General features: G+C 59.8%; 1 long non-coding RNA gene across 2 annotated transcripts; it reads right to left on the bottom strand.

The window, feature by feature from the left end:
- Positions 1–4,830: 4,830 nt before the first annotated feature.
- Positions 4,831–11,886, bottom strand: LOC309643897. 2 transcript variants are annotated; one of them, XR_014254135.1, is made up of 4 exons: positions 11,468–11,886; positions 10,961–11,162; positions 8,058–8,190; positions 4,831–7,777 (listed from the first exon to the last, which is right to left on the bottom strand). It is a non-coding gene; the product is annotated as an uncharacterized lncRNA (long non-coding RNA). The 2 variants fall into 2 exon arrangements; XR_014254134.1 differs by having other exon boundaries at positions 4,831–8,190.
- Between the last annotated feature and the right edge of the window lie 4,433 nt (positions 11,887–16,319).

Raw genomic sequence — 16,319 nt, 5'->3', positions numbered from 1 at the left:
TCACACGGAAGCCTCTGCAAGGTCGTGGACCCTGGGGAAGCTCACACGGAAGCCTCTGCAAGGTCGTGGACCCTGGGGAAGCTCACACGGAAGCCTCTGCAAGGTCGTGGATCCTGGGGAAGCTCACACGGAAGCCTCTGCAAGGTCGTGGACCCTGGGGAAGCTCACACGGAAGCCTCTGCAAGGTCGTGGACGCTGGGGAAGCTCACACGGAAGCCTCTGCAAGGTCGTGGACCCTGGGGAAGCTCACACGGAAGCCTCTGCAAGGTCGTGGACCCTGGGGAAGTTCACACGGAAGTCTCTGCAAGGTCGTGGACCCTGAGGAAGCTCACACGGAAGTCTCTGCAAGGTCGTGGACCCTGAGGGATATCACACGGAAGTCTCTTCAAGGTCGTGGACCCTGAGGGAGCTCACACGGAAGTCTCTGCAAGGTCGTGGACCCTGAGGGAGCTCACACGGAAGCCTCTGCAAGGTCGTGGACCCTGAGGGAGCTCACACGGAAGTCTCTGCAAGGTCGTGGACCCTGAGGGAGCTCACACGGAAGTCTCTACAAGGTCGTGGACCCTGAGGGAGCTCACACGGAAGTCTCTGCAAGGTCGTGGACCCTGAGGGAGCTCACACGGAAGTCTCTGCAAGGTCGTGGACCCTGAGTGAGCTCACACGGAAGTCTCTGCAAGGTCGTGGACCCTGAGGGAGCTCACACGGAAGTCTCTGCAAGGTCGTGGACCCTGAAGGAGCTCACACGGAAGTCTCTGCAAGGTCTTGGACCCTGAGGGAGCTCACACGGAAGTCTCTGCAAGGTCGTGGACCCTGGGGAAGCTCACACGGAAGTCTCTGCAAGGTCGTGGACCCTGAGGGAGCTCACACGGAAGTCTCTGCAAGGTCGTGGACCCTGAGGGAGCTCACACGGAAGTCTCTGCAAGGTCGTGGACCCTGAGTGAGCTCACACGGAAGTCTCTGCAAGGTCGTGGACCCTGGGGAAGCTCACACGGAAGTCTCTGCAAGGTCGTGGACCCTGAGGGATATCACACGGAAGTCTCTTCAAGGTCGTGGACCCTGAGGGAGCTCACACGGAAGTCTCTGCAAGGTCGTGGACCCTGAGGGAGCTCACACGGAAGCCTCTGCAAGGTCGTGGACCCTGGGGAAGCTCACACGGAAGCCTCTGCAAGGTCGTGGACCCTGGGGAAGCTCACACGGAAGCCTCTGCAAGGTCGTGGACCCTGGGGAAGCTCACACGGAAGCCTCTGCAAGGTCGTGGACCCTGGGGAAGCTCACACGGAAGCCTCTGCAAGGTCGTGGACCCTGGGGAAGCTCACACGGAAGTCTCTGCAAGGTCGTGGACCCTGGGGAAACTCACACGGAAGCCTCTGCAAGGTCCTGGACCCTGGGGAAGCTCACACGGAAGCCTCTGCAAGGTCGTGGACCCTGAGGGAGCTCACACGGAAGCCTCTGCAAGGTCGTGGACCCTGAGGGAGCTCACACGGAAGTCTCTGCAAGGTCGTGGACCCTGGGGAAGCTCACACGGAAGTCTCTGCAAGGTCGTGGACCCTGAGGGAGCTCACACGGAAGTCTCTGCAAGGTCGTGGACCCTGGGGAAGCTCACACGGAAGCCTCTGCAAGGTCGTGGACCCTGAGGGAGCTCACTCGGAAGTCTCTGCAAGGTCGTGGAACCTGAGGGAGCTCACACGGAAGTCTCTGCAATGTCGTGGACCCTGAGGGAGCTCACACGGAAGTCTCTGCAAGGTCGTGGACCCTGGGGAAGCTCACACGGAAGTCTCTGCAAGGTCGTGGACCCTGAGGGAGCTCACACGGTAGTCTCTGCAAGGTCGTGGACCCTGAGGGGAAGCTCACACGGAAGTCTCTGCAAGGTCATGGACCTTGAGGGAGCTCACACGGAAGTCTCTGCAAGGTCATGGACCCTGGGGAAGCTCACACGGAAGTCTCTGCAAGGTCGTGGACCCTGGGGAAGCTCACACGGAAGTCTCTGCAAGGTCGTGGACCCTGAGGGAGCTCACACGGAAGCCTCTGCAAGGTCGTGGACCCTGGGGAAGCTCACACGGAAGTCTCTGCAAGGTCGTGGACCCTGGGGAAGCTCACACGGAAGTCTCTGCAAGGTCGTGGACCCTGGGGAAGCTCACACGGAAGTCTCTGCAAGATCGTGGACCCTGGGGAAGCTCACACGAAAGCCTCTGCAAGGTCGTGGACCCTGAGGGAGCTCACACGGAAGCCTCTGCAAGGTCGTGGACCCTGGGGAAGCTCACACGGAAGTCTCTGCAAGGTCGTGGACCCTGGGGAAGCTCACACGGAAGCCTCTGCAAGGTCGTGGACCCTGAGGGAGCTCACACGGAAGCCTCTGCAAGGTCGTGGACCCTGAGGGAGCTCACACGGAAGTCTCTGCAAGGTCGTGGACCCTGAGGGAGCTCACACGGAAGTCTCTGCAAGGTCGTGGACCCTGGGGAAGCTCACACGGAAGTCTCTGCAAGGTCGTGGACCCTGGGGAAGCTCACACGGATGTCTCTGCAAGGTCGTGGACCCTGAGGGAGCTCACACGGAAGCCTCTGCAAGGTCGTGGACCCTGAGGGAGCTCACACGGAAGTCTCTGCAAGGTCGTGGACCCTGGGGAAGCTCACACGGAAGTCTCTGCAAGGTCGTGGACCCTGGGGAAGCTCACATGGAAGTCTCTGCAAGGTCGTGGACCCTGAGGGAGCTCACACGGAAGTCTCTGCAAGGTCGTGGACCCTCAGGGAGCTCACACGGAAGTCTCTGCAAGGTCGTGGACCCTCAGGGAGCTCACACGGAAGTCTCTGCAAGGTCGTGGGTGCTTCAGCGGCTGGCGCGCCTCCCGGGCCTCGTGGGTCCCAGCCTCGCACGGGACACCCGGCCCAGCAGCCCCGCCTCCCGGGGCTGTTACCCCGCCCCCACCCCCGCCAGGTGCGCCTGCATCTCACTGCAGTGAGGACCATCGTCTTTCTTGCCTCTGGGGCCATCCGGGTAGATTCCATACCACCTGCCGGGACCCCAAGAAGGGGGTAAAGCAGGTCAGGTCAGTAGACTCTCCTCCACCCGACCTCCTGGACCCAGTGCCATCATGGCCCAGCCCCCGGGCTCGTCCCAGCCCTGCACGTGGTCCTGGCAGATTCCTGCTGCCCCTGGGGTAGAAGCCCTGTCCTCCCTCCTGGGGCCAGCATGTCCCCAGCGTAATACGTCATCACTTAACCCTCGTCCTAGTCAGGCGTCCGGGAGGTGACCTGGGGTAGACCCTGGGGCACGAGGCATCCATGGGAAGAGGCCTCTGGTCACTCCAAGCCGGGCAGAAGCTCCACCCTCACCAGGGCGGAGGGTCCAGGAGAATCTGGAGCCTCAAGGTTCCAGAAGCATCAACCCTCCCATGCCAGGGGCCTGCTCTGCCCCAAGCAGGCCCTGCCCGGGACTCAGCTGCTGCCGTGATGGAGTCGGGGGCCTGAGCCCTCGGCCTCCGCTGTCCTCACCTGCCGCCGAGGAGGCCTGTCCCTCCCACCCTCGGCATTTGTACCTTTTCAGAGAGCGGCAACTCAGTAAGAGCCCCCGACCCCATGGCCTTCGTCTGCCCTCACTTCTCTCCACCAGCCCCGCATCCCGCCGGCCGCACCTTCCCCCCCACCTGCTGGGAAGTTAGCTGCCCAGTGCACTTGGCACTGGGGACTCTGGGGCCTGTCCTGCCTCCAGCGATGAGCTTCCCTCCGCCCGCAGGGCCAGGGGCTCCAGCCCCACGAAGCCACCTCCACCCGTGCTCTCTGGACCACGTCTGACCACGTGAGTGCCACAGGCTGGGCTCCCGGGAAGCAGGCTGAGGGCGGGCGTGAGTGCACGGGAAGAGCCCGGACCTCCCCCACCAAGCAAAGGAAAGGCCAGGAGGCGGGCAGGCAGGGGGACACGAGCCGGGATGAAGCCCCGGGTGGACTCAGTGCCCGGGGGCTGGCAGGCTCCCTTCCTCTCAACGCCGCCCACTCTGCCGCTCACAGCCAGGCTCCCACGGGCACCCCTGAGGAACTTCTCCACACTGAGAGACTCTGGCGGAAAACGGAACTCTTCCCCCTCCGTGTCTCCACTGCTGGACCCCACGGAAGGCTTCTAACTAGCCTATTCCTGTCATGCCTCCACCGGCACTGCCTTCGTCACAGAGGAGATGGGGCCCCGTGACTGGCAGGTGCAGACTAACCTACCACTGCCGGCAGCACCTGGAGCCTGTGACCTAAGGAGAAAGGGGCGTGAGATTTGTTGAATAAACCCCCAAACCCAAAACCATACCCGCTGTCCTCAGTGACTTCAGACTGAATGACGTGGGCACGTGGAAGAGGCTGGTGGGCTGGGCTCATGGTGAGGACGCGTGTAGGATCGAGATGCCGGGTTAGACCAGGATGGTGCCCAGGTGGGGAGCCAGGGCACCGGACACCAGCCTGGAGCAGGAGCCAGGCTGAATGGAGGGGAAACACGTGGACAGAGAACACGTGGGCAGGAGGCATACAGAGACCGTCCAGCCCCAGATGGTGACTTGCTATCGGGGTAAGCCCCGTGAAACCCAGGGCTGCAACGAGATCAGAAGGCACAGGGAGTGAGGAGCAGAGGCCACAGGCCAGGCAGCATCTGAGGGCAGGTGGCCAGGTGAGGGCAGGTGACCAGGTGAGGGGCAAGTGGCCAGGTGAGGGGCAGATGGCCAGGTGAGGGGATGTGACCAGGTGAGAGGCAGGTGACCAGGTGAGGGCAGGTGGCCAGGTGAGGGGCAGATGGCCAGGTGAGGGGATGTGACCAGGTGAGAGGCAGGTGACCAGGTGAGGGCAGGTGGCCAGGTGAGGGGCAGGTGACCAGGTGAGGAGCAGATGGCCAGGTGCAGGGAGGTGGCCAGTTGAAGGGCAGGTGGCCAGGTGAGAGGCAGGTGGCCAGGTGATCAGGTGAGGGGAGGGGTCCTGGTGTCTCTTGGTGCCCATCCTCTCCCTGACGGCCTGAATCCACCAAAGGGTTCCCCCAGACAGAGCACCTGCACATAAGAGGTTTTCAGTAACAGCCTCTTAGCCTCCTTCCCCTGCGTGCTCAGCTAGAGAGGGTGGGATAGTGCAGGGGTCTGTGTGGGTCTGTATTGGTGACGGGATGTGAGCATTTAAAATCAAGCCCTGTAACCAGTAGCAAATACTATGCATCTTTGGAGAAGTAGGAGAAAAAAACTGTACCTTAACTCTACAATTTTCCCAAACTACCAGACAAAAAGATGAACATGAAACATCTTTTCTCTAAGATAATAAAAACAGACAAAAATGAATACCAAGCCTGTGTGATTGCTAGTTCCTCATCTGACAATACAGAAGCTTATTTTAAATGGTAATATTTATCAAATGTCTATGAAAACACCTAGCAAATAATTCATGATGAGGACATTGCCTAAGAGGCTGCACCACTTGAATGTTGGATCTAATCTATGATTTAATCGTGTTAATTACACATATACCATTAAATAGCAAGTCATCTCAGCCTATACAGTTTATAACAGGTGGTTCAAAATTGTATGTGTAATATGTCCACAGGCTTATTTGCCGTAAACTAAAGTATCAAATTTTATCAAATAGAGAATGTAGATGTTTAATTGGAAAACAAAGAGAAAATATAGCTGACTTTGCTTTCCATAAACTAAAACGCACACTCACGCTCATTACAAAGAGTCTTTCTTGTTCCCAATGTCGAGTGAGATTCTCCAAAATGCATCACGTGCAGTCACTTATCATGAGAGCGTCACACGTGTTGTCACGTTTCCCTCACTATCATGATTATGGAGTCCTTGCCAGTGCTGCCATTTCCTGAGAAAAAGAGCTTTATCCAACAGCAGCATTAAATCCTATTACTGGTGCACTTAGGTTCATGAACAGCAGGTAAGTCACTCGCGTCAGCGTTGCACCCACGGTTAAGGAGGACAGAGGGGCTGGGCTTCACGGCCTCCTGCATGGGGTTTCTCGGGCTCGGGGGAGGGCCCTGGGCGGGGAAGCTGGCTCAGTTTCCGTTCTGTCTCCTTTTCTGTGCACAATATTCACTCCCTCCCTCGCTCGCTGTGTGACCCTAAGCAAGTCTTTTCCCTCATCTATAAAATGAGGGCTCAGCTTGCAGTCATCAAGTCCCCTTCCAACAATTCCATCCTGTGTTTCTATTTAAGACAAGGAAATGCCCTTAAAATGAGGTTACAGAAAAATAAATAAATAACTATATGGGAAGTCACTGCTGTGTCTGCAGAACAGAAACATTCTGCATTTTGTGGCCCATAATATTTCTCCCCTTATCTATTTCTTATCTGCATAAAAGCAATGAAATGTCACCTCATTCAACAAACATTTACGGAGCGCCTACAGTTCTATGTGTGCTCAGGCCCTGGAGATGCAGCAGAGCCAAGGGACAAAGGTCTTCACACTCTCAGGCCTCCCCTGTGCCGGGGGGACAGGCAGGAGAAATAAACAAGGGAAACACACAGAGGTGAGAAGGTGTGATGGCTCTTTATCACAGCCTGACAACTGCCACATGCTCAGCAGCTGCAGACACACAAGCTGACCGTCTCTTGGCGTCTGTGGCCAGGAGCCCTGGCACTGCCGAGCTGGGCTTTCCACTCAGGCAGCAATCCAGATGTGGGCCAGGCTGCGTTCTCATCCCCATCTTCACTCACTCAGGCTTCGGCAGAACTTACTTGCATTTGCAGACAACTTAGTTATCCAAAGCAAACAAGAGCAAGACTCCAGACTGAGTTTGCAACAAGGCGATCTCATGTCTGTAAAGTAGCCGCAAGTGAGGCCCCAGCACCTGGGGCACCTTCTGTAGGCAGAGGTGGTCACGGGTCCTGCCCACACCTGGGGAGGGGCTCACCCCAGGATGAGAACACCAGGAGGTGGGCCTGCTCAGGCCTGTGTGCCACAGAGGGCCCGGGTCCCATGGAGGAAGGAAGGCCAGGGAAGGTGGGAGAACCCACGGGAGGGCTGTGTGTGAACAGGGAACGCACCTATCATGAGGAGGCAAGAAGGGTATCACAACTGCTGCTGCTCCAGACGGAGGAGAAAATGCAAAGCCCTCCCCCCCCACGGGAGAAGCTGCCCTGTATGTCCAGGACAGCAGGTGCCCATCCTTGCTGCAGAGCGCGGCCAGAGGCAGAGGCGTGGATGAAGTCAAGAGCAGAGAGGCCAGACGTTGAGGGCTGGCGGGCCTCGGGGTTTGCTTTGCGTTTATCGTGCGTGAGACAGGAGCCCCTGGGAGGTGCCCCACGGTGCAGTGACAGGACTGCTTGGGTTTTTGTTTGTTTGTTTGTTTGTTTGTTTTTATTTTTGGCTGTGTTGGGTCTTCGTTTCTGTGCGAGGGCTTTCTCCAGTTGCGGCAAGCGGGGGCCACTCTTCATCGCGGTGTGTGGGCCTCTCACTATCGCGGCCTCTCTTGTTGCGGAGCACAGGCTCCAGACGCGCAGGCTCAGTAGTTGTGGCTCACGGGCCCAGTCGCTCCGCGGCATGCGGGATCTTCCCAGACCAGGGCTCGAACCCGTGTCCCCTGCATTGGCAGGCAGATTGTCAACCACTGCGCCACCAGGGAAGCCCCAGGACTGCTTGGTTTTTAAAGGGTCCCTCTGAGCGCTGGCAGAGACTCACGAGGTGGGCAGAGTTGACCAGCCAGGACCCCACTGCAGGCTGTCCTGGCGCTGATGGAGAAGCTGACCGCGGTGGTGACTCGGGCGGGGAGAGACTTGCACGGTGGCCTGATTTCAAAGATGGTGCCCGCAGGATTTCTGGATGAATTAGAAGTGGTTTCTGCAGCAGTCAAGACCCTACAACAATTCTGGGGCTTCAGCCTGCACCCTCCTTCAGCACCATACCCGTGTCCCGACCACGGCCGACAGTGCCCGAGCCGGCAGTGCCTGGTCCAGTCAACACGGGCATCTCACTGGTCCCGCTCTCAAGCCTTCTCATTGAAAACAGCCCTCACCTCCTCTCTCCTTACACCCTGTCCCCTCCAGGCCTGTGACAGGCCGTTGTCGCCGCAGGGGACGCTCTTCCCCAGGAACAAACCTTCCCTTCTCTGGGGTTCCCTCGGCCTCTTTGGGCAGAAGTAGCAGCCCCTGCTCCATCCACTCGTCATGTGCCTGTCCCTCTCCAGGCTCTGGGGGCATCACCTCCCCTCGTTCCAGCCTTCAGGGGGTGCCTGACACAAAGCAGATACACATTAAACACAATAACAGAGCGCCACAGAGGAAAGGTTCATGTCACCCCTGAATGACTAACCAGCTGACTGGAGAGCTGCGTTTAGGGCCTCCAGTTCCCAACTGGAGGCAGCAAGCCTCAAAAACTGGACTTCAGTTTCCACCTGGAAGGCCAGTTAGGAACCTGAAGAGGCCAGGGGAGTTTGATGAAGAGAAGTTGAGCTGCAGGCAGGGCAGGACAGAATGGGCCCGACGGGGCTCTGTCCACACCTGGAGTCTGGGGGCGGAGTGTCCATGCAGGGGCGAGAGCTGGGACGGGTGCCCCTGGCCACACTCCGCCCCCATGGGCTGCACATGCCTGGCGGTGTAAGCAGGTCTGGTTTGCGCTGAGCCCTGCAGCCTGGAGGCCAGGGACCTGGCCCCCTGAGTGCTCCCTGCCTGGGCCTTGCTCTGGGACACTGGTCACCCCCCCCAGGACCCCTGCCCCTGGGGCCTCAGCCTGCCTCCCCCAGCTGGGGCCCTCTGGCACAGCCTCATTAACCCAGTGAGTCAGAGCGACACCTGGACACCGTGGGCCTCTTAGAGGCCCCACCTAAGACCCTCCTGGAGGGCTCACAGGCCGCATCCCTCCTGGAAGGTTCACAGGCCGCCTGTCTCCATCCCATGCCTGAGAGCAGCTTCCAGGAAGGTGGAGGGCGGCCCCCTCACAGGACGCGGGCAGGTCCTCTGATAAGGAAGCCAGAGGCCCTGTGGGAGACTCGTCCGCCTTCCCCTCTGCTACGAGGATGCCAGTAGCCCGGGCGAGATGATGCATTAACCTATTTCTCACTGAGGCGACGGTCATCCATCAGACCCACTTTCCTCCCGGCAGGGCGAGCCGGGTGCCAGGTGCAGGCTGCTCCACCGAGGGGGCGTCGGCCGTGATTGTGGGCAAGTCCCGCCCCCCCTGGGCCCCAGGCCCATAATTTATAAAGGGGGGGTGGATTCCAAGAGCTCCAAGCCCTCTGCCTCCTATGAAGGCTTCAGTTTCGGGAAAGGATTCACTTGCATTTTCTGTCCTGAGACAAATCCCAGGTGGAGGTTTTGGGTTTATGTAAAATGAATCTCAGACAGGAGGGTGCCGGCCACGCCCTGGGGGCTGCACTGAGGCATCTGGCCTGCCGCTCTGCCAATCCTTTCCCTGAAATCAGCATCATCAATCTTGAGAAAGTCAGATTAGCCGGGCTTGTGTCACCTGCACCGGCAGAGGGGAGGTGACGGCCTTTCCATCGGGCTCTCTGAGAGCGTAAAAGCAGGGGACGGTGAAACCCCAAAGGAGGTGAGCGTGGCGGCTGCAGGTCTGCATCACCGCAGTCTCAGGCGCAGCAAAGAGGCTCCATCGACAAGCGGCGACGCAGGCCCCCCTTCGGACCGCTGAGTGCGTGCGACTCGCTGAGGTCCCGGGCTGGCAGGGCCCAGAGGGGGAGCATGGCGCTGGCGGCCGGAGGGGAAAGCACAGATGGACAACATCTCAGGGAGAAAGGGCAGGCGTGTCCCCGTGGAGGCGTGTCCCTGACGGGGCGGAGATCACCATCCTCAGGGCCCAGGCCCCGGGTCCTCTGTGGGTACCCCTCCTGCCCTCTCCACACGCCCCACCAGGAATGGCCTCCCACTACGGCTCGAGTTCCTGAGAAAGCTCTAGAATGGCTCTTAGGAGCATCTGGGCACAGAAGCAGGTCAAGAAGCTTCTCCTCGCCAGCACCTGTGGTCTGCGCTGAACACATCCGTGGCATGAATCCGCACTTATCGAGCGCCTGGGGCATGCCAGCCTCAGGGGGTAGCCCTTTTCATGCAATCTTAGCGCAACCGCAAAAAGCTGCATTTGTTTGTTTATTTTCATCTTCCCGTTTTACAGATAAGGAAACTGAGGCTTCAGACAGTGGATTCCTCACCAGCGTCCCCGTGCTCAGCCGTACGGGGCAGGGCTTCCAGCCTCCAGCCCAGGGATTGTGCAAGCAGCGAAAATGACCTCTCTCTTTGGTTGGGGTTCTGCCCGCACACACAGTAAAGGTCGTGGAAGAGGAGGCATCCTGCCTGGGAGAGCTCCAATGCCCGGGCAGGCACCCAGGTACCCAGGTAGGTTCACCTGGAACCCGGGGCCACGGGGTCCCAGGCTCCAGGCACTTGGTCAATGCCAGGGACTCTGCAATGCCCCGAGTGGGAACCCTGCATCAGAGGGGGACAATTCAACACCCCAAACACGTGCTGGGAAAACGGAGACTCACCAGAAGGCAGGACACACTGTTGGGGGAGGCGGGTCTGTGCTTCCTCCGGGGAGAGCCCTGGTCTTTCCCAACAGACACACTTCCAGCAGGGCACATGCCGTGGAGACAGGCGGGGGGGCACCACTGGCCCATCGTCACTGTCAGCTGAGCGAGCCTCCAACCCAGCTGGAGGCCTCCAAGTGCCTCCAAGCCCTTCCCCAGCCCCCCCCCCACCCCCGACGGAGCACCGACACTTCACGCCCACAGGCTCCCCGGCTTTATCGCCCGGGTCCGGCCTGCTGCCGCCAGAAGTGCTATTGTATGGCTAAGTGGCCTCCGGGGCACCCTTGATTAAACTCCAGCCCTGGCCGAAGTGTCCCAGGCAGTGCTGATGGGAAGTAACCATAGCCATTTTAAGGTCTGAAAGTGGCTTGAGCTCCTGTTTATCAGCCTTCCTGGAAAGGCCACCACTGAGTCCCTTCAGAGTCCCCATGCCCCACCCCAAAGGGACAGGTGCTTCTCAGCTCACCCGGGACATCCAAGGAGGGGGCTTCACCAAATCCAAGCTCTTCGAGAGGGAAAAGAAAATGAGGAGAACGATCTTTTCTTCTTAACCTGCCAGTTTTTGTTGCATCCGAGCCGTCTCTGCTGCCGAGGGGCGCTGTCGTCTCCCACCCAGCACACGCAAACCCCAGGGTCACCGTGATGCTTCAGACAAACGCCTTGTGGGCCTGCAGGGAACGGGCTGTCTGTGGAGAAGGCTGGAGCCATGCAGGCAGGTGAGGGAGCGCTGAATTAGCGCCATATCACATGGCCTCCCTGCTGTGGACCGGTGGTCCTGGCAGTGCCCTGAGGGGCTCCCCAAGCTCTCGGGGGACCCCCAGATCCGGCCGGGATCCCTGAGCTTCCCAGCCAGGGCCCTGACCCACCCCGCCGTCTCCAGCTCTCCACAGCCATACTGGGAACACCCTGCCTGTCCCCTGCACCCGGCCCAGGGCTCTCCCCTTCCTTCTGCACCCTTTCTCCTGCTCCTGACCTGGCCCACGGCCAGGCCCTGCTTCCCGGAGACATGGTCTGGGTCGAAGCTCTCTGGACGGCGAGTTTCCCTTGGCCGGGGGTCTGGGGTGTGAGTTCTCGGACCCTCAGGCGGACGGCTGATTCCCAATACACGGCTTGGCCGCACCTCTCGTCTGAGACGCATCATTATCTCTTCGAAGCCTCAGTTTCCCCACCTGGGAAGACGCTGCTACAGCAGGGGCTGCCCGAGGCCTCAGGGAGTACGCAAAGCGCTCCACACCGCTCCTGGCCTGCGGGAGCACCGGTTTCCCTGCCACCCGCCGGCTGTCCTCCCGGAGGCGCTGCGGGCATCCAGGCGCCCACGCCAGCACGGGCCCCGGGCCTGGGGGGCGCGGCCGTGCGGCGGGCACGTGACACTCGCCTGCGATCCGCCGGCCTGGCGCAGCACAGCGGCTCACGGGCTCCGGCCCGCCTCCGGGCCCCGCCGTGCCCACCCCACCGTGCCCGCCCCACCAGCCCGCCCCGCCAGCCCGCCTGGCAGTTCCCTGCTCACCTCCCCGCACGTCCAGCCACAGGCGTGCTCGCCTCGGGAGGGGCTGGAGGTCTGGCGCCCAGAGCGGCCCAGGCGGGCGCAGACAATGTCTCCCCCACCCCGGAGGCCTTGTGTTCCCTCCGCCTCCCTGGCAGCACACTCCCTCGCCGCACACCCACCCCTACCGGCTCCTTTCCCACAGGTCACCTGTGCGCTGAGCTTACACGCCCCTAAGTCTGCACCCCATCTGAGGAGACGTGTCTCGTCCACTTTGGTTGCTTTGTCGCCTCACAGCACGTGACAGGTGGTCTGCGTTAAAGGGATGTTTGTGGGATGAGGGAACGAGTGAATGAATGGATACAAGTATTGTACTGGTGGAAATGTCCAGTCTCCAGGAAGGGTGATGGGGTGATATTCTGAGCCCCTTAAAATCTCAGCGAGCAGGCAGGTGACTTTGAGGGTGAAAGGCAGGCCCCGCCGATGCCGGTGGTCCCTGGGGCTCTTTCCCATCCACGTGTCCAGGGAACGATCCGGACCCACCCGACTCGGGCAGCGGTCCTGGGCTTCGAGTGCATTGTCATCACCATGCCTGGAGCTGGGCTCCCACCAGAGATCCTGGCTCACCTGGTCTGGGCGCAGCCTGGACAGCGGGGAACTGGGAGCTCTCGGATGGTTCTGACCAGCAGCCAAGGTGGAGAAGCACCGTCCAAGGTGACCTCGCCCAGGGCCCAGGGCCATCAGGGGCCGCTACAGCCGCCCCCGTGTCCCTCCCCAAGGCCCGTGCTTCCTGCAGGCCCCCTTCCCACGTCCTCGTCTGTGAGCAGAGAAGCCTTTGCCCTCGCCGCCGTGGAGAGGGGGCAGGGAGCAGAGCGGGGCGGCCAGCGGCCCGGCAGAGAGGGGACGGCGGCCCTGGGCGGGGCGGCCTGGGCGGCTGGTGGGCGGAACGGCGGCTGACAGCAGGCAGTTCCCTCCTGACCCCCGTGCTCCCGGGCCAGCCGGGTTCTCCCCGTCAGCCTGACAGTGAATCCGTGTCTTCCGAGCTTGGCTTCCAGCCACGTCCAGAACTCCGGGAAGACAGCGTTCTCGTTAGCCGCTCTCATGGATCAGGCCTGGGAGAGGAGCCTGGGCTCCAGCCCGCCTCCGGGCCCCTGCACTCACACCGGGGACCACCCAGCACCACCTGAGCCCACCGTGAGCACAGCGCCTCCACCCTGGGACTCAGAAGAGATGGGAGACGCAGGCTCTGACCTCGAGAGACACCCCGTGAACATCACTGCAGGAGGCGGGCAGGCTGCAGAACGTAAGTAGATTCTATTTGCTTCAGTGCCCAAAACCTCCTAGCGGCCCCCTGCAGCCAGCAGAATAAAACCCACACTCGCAGTTTAACACGGGAGCCCCTGCCACCTAACCCTCAGCGACCCAGCTCCGGGACCACCACCCACCCTCCGTGCACAGCACAGACGCACACGCTCCCGGCTCCGGACACACAGCGCCCCTCGTCCCTCGCTCCCTCTGCCCAGGCTGGGTACAGATTTCGGAGTCTCAACTGTGTCTCTTGGAATCTGACTTGAACCAGGCCCTGACGGCTCCAAGAGGCCCATCCCCACACACACACACACATGCCCACACACACAAGCCCACACAGACACATGCATGCACACGCACAAGCATGTGCACACGCATGAACACACACGCACACGAGTGCGCACATGTACACAAGCCCACACAGACACGTGCATGCACACTCACCCACATGCACACATGCACACACACAAGCACACACACACACACACGCACCCGTGCTTTGGGGCCTCTGCACCTGCTCCTTCCTCACCCTGAAATACCCACACCCTCCGTGCTGCGTGCTGTCCCCACACACCTCCCCAGTTTCAGCTGGACCCCCGGGCCCCGGGCCCCCGTCACCGACACCTCCTCCCAGCGCTCAGAACAACACGGCCCAGTGTCACAAGTGCACGTCCCACATTCCACCGTTGCCACTATTGTTTAAAACAATCCTTCCTCCCTCGGAGTCTAAGAAGTGCCCTGGAAGCAGGCGATATTTGACAGGTCCCTCTCCCTTCCCAGCGTCCAGCACAAGCTCCCTAAAAACCAGATATAAATAAATATGGATTTAAAAGGTTCTTATTTTTAAAGAACCGTAATTTCATATTATCCCAGGCTGTCTTATTTTCTAATATTAGAGGAAAGAAAACACTTTCAAGACAACCGTTGCTCACCTTGAAGTCTGAATGGGTCTGGACAGGTCTCTTTATAGGAACTAAAGGTACAGCCGAATGACCATCTTGACTTTATCATGTGACGCTCCATCCCTGGACGGCCCACCGAGAGCTCTAAGCTGGTGGAGCAGTGCCTCTGTTCATGGGCATCTTCTGTGGCTTTGAACCTGTTCTGAGCACTGCTGCTTCCAGGCCTCCAACAAGGTGGAGGACAGGTTTACTCACCCCAGACGTTGTCACTGGGACTAAAGTAATTTGGGACTCAACGTAAATTCGTGCTCACATGATGTGTCTCTTTCTCCTACAAGTAGAGGGCAGCCTCAAATGCAGGTTGATGGAAACGTCTCATGTTTTTCCAGACAATGGGAGTTTTGGATGTCTTTCTAGTTGATGCGCGTTTACCCCACAATAACAGCTGGATCCACATTTAATACAATGCAGCACGTGGTTCCTCGTAGAATTGCTCTGCGTGGGGAATCGTGCAACAGCATGGAATTTGGAGTCAGATGTCAGTTCGAGTCGTGGCTCCTCATTGCATTACTTAGAAGTCTTCGGGGAGACCCAAGTTCTTTGAATCGCGCTTGATCTGTAAAATGTGTCTAAAGACACCCATTCTATTTATTTCATAGACTTGCTTCAACTACCAAGATAACGCAAGTGAGAGCATTACCGAAGTAACCTCTGCAACAAAGAATCATCTCTAACCGACCAGATCACACAGCACAGAGCAGGTTCTCAGGGACACTCGTGGTTCCCCCTCCACGGAAAACTTGCGTGGCTGGTACAGGCGGAAAGGGGCAGAGCAGAACCCGAAACCTGGGTTTCGTGGAGCCCTGGGCAGTGCAGGAGTGAGAGCAAAGCCGGCCACCCTCCGAGCCAGCCCTGCCTCCCAAGGCCATTGCTCAAGAAGCCTCTCGTCAACGGCCATTTTCACCAGAGCTCGCCCAGGGCTCGGGTCAGAAATCTCGTCAGCAGTCTCAGCGCCCCCTTTAACCTAGCCATCCTGTGGTAGAGGAAATATGTGAGGTCTTTCTCCGGGGCTCCTGGCACAGAGGACATAAACCCTTGGAATCTCCCGAGAGATGGAGCGTCTTTTATTCCGAGGAGCTCCTTTCCACCACACCTGAGTTGATGCTAATGAAGCTCCTCCCAGGTGGGGCTGCATCACTGCCGGGTGGGACTGTCCCAGGGACGCTAAGCTTGTGATGAGAGGGCTGGACCTTTCCACCCACCCCCACCCCCCAGGAGGGAAGGGGACCGGCAGCTGAGTTCAAGCAGCAGCGACACGCGATCCTTGCCTACGTGATGGAGCCCGGGGAAGATGCCTGGGCCAGTGAGGCGCGGGAGCTTCTGGGTTGGTGGACACATCGGTGCTGGGAGGGTGGTGCCCGCAGGGGCCTGGGAGCTCTGGCCCCACCCAGACCTCACCTGTATGCGTCTCCATCACCTCTTCACCTGCATCCTCTATAATTAACCGCTCATCACAAGTACAGCAATCTCCAGGTTTCTGCAAGTCGTTCTGGCAAATTACCCAACGTGGGGACAGGGAGGGGGTGTCGCGTCGAAAGCCCCTGAATTTACGGCCAGTTGATCAGACATGCGGCGACCCCGGGCTTGTGCCTGGCGTCTGGAGTGGGAGAGTCGTGTGGGTCTGAGCCCCGACCCGGCTGGAGGCCAACATGGAGGCCGGGCATTTAGGTCAGAGCTGAACTGACATCAGCTGGAGTCGCAGAACTGTCGTGGGAAAAGTGCACCTGCACCCTCGGTCCAGGGCCAGGCCCTGCCCACCCGGCCATTATAGCCCGACTCCGCTGTCACCCTCCAGCAGGCCGCACGGTCCTTGCCCCACCGCCGCGCCGGCGGTCAGCTCCACCGGCTCTCACAGCATTTCAGGGCCTCCCAGCACCTGCCGGACAAAGGCCAGGTCCGTAACGGTCACAGCAGTCTCTAAGAAGAGACGCCCGGCCTTGGCGTTGGGGAGCGAGCGGCGCTCGGTCCCCGCACTGGCAGTGGCCAGGCCTGGTCCGGGGGTGTGGCACGCTCGTTCCTTCCCCAGCTCTGGTGTGATGGGTAGTCTCACGCGTCACCCTGACTGGCCACGG

Source organism: Balaenoptera physalus (genome assembly GCF_965194825.1).
Source record: "Balaenoptera physalus genome assembly, chromosome: 15".
Classification (NCBI taxonomy): Eukaryota; Metazoa; Chordata; class Mammalia; order Artiodactyla; family Balaenopteridae; genus Balaenoptera; species Balaenoptera physalus.
Note: the sequence above shows the minus strand (reverse complement) of the source record. Positions and strands in the feature narration are given on the sequence as shown.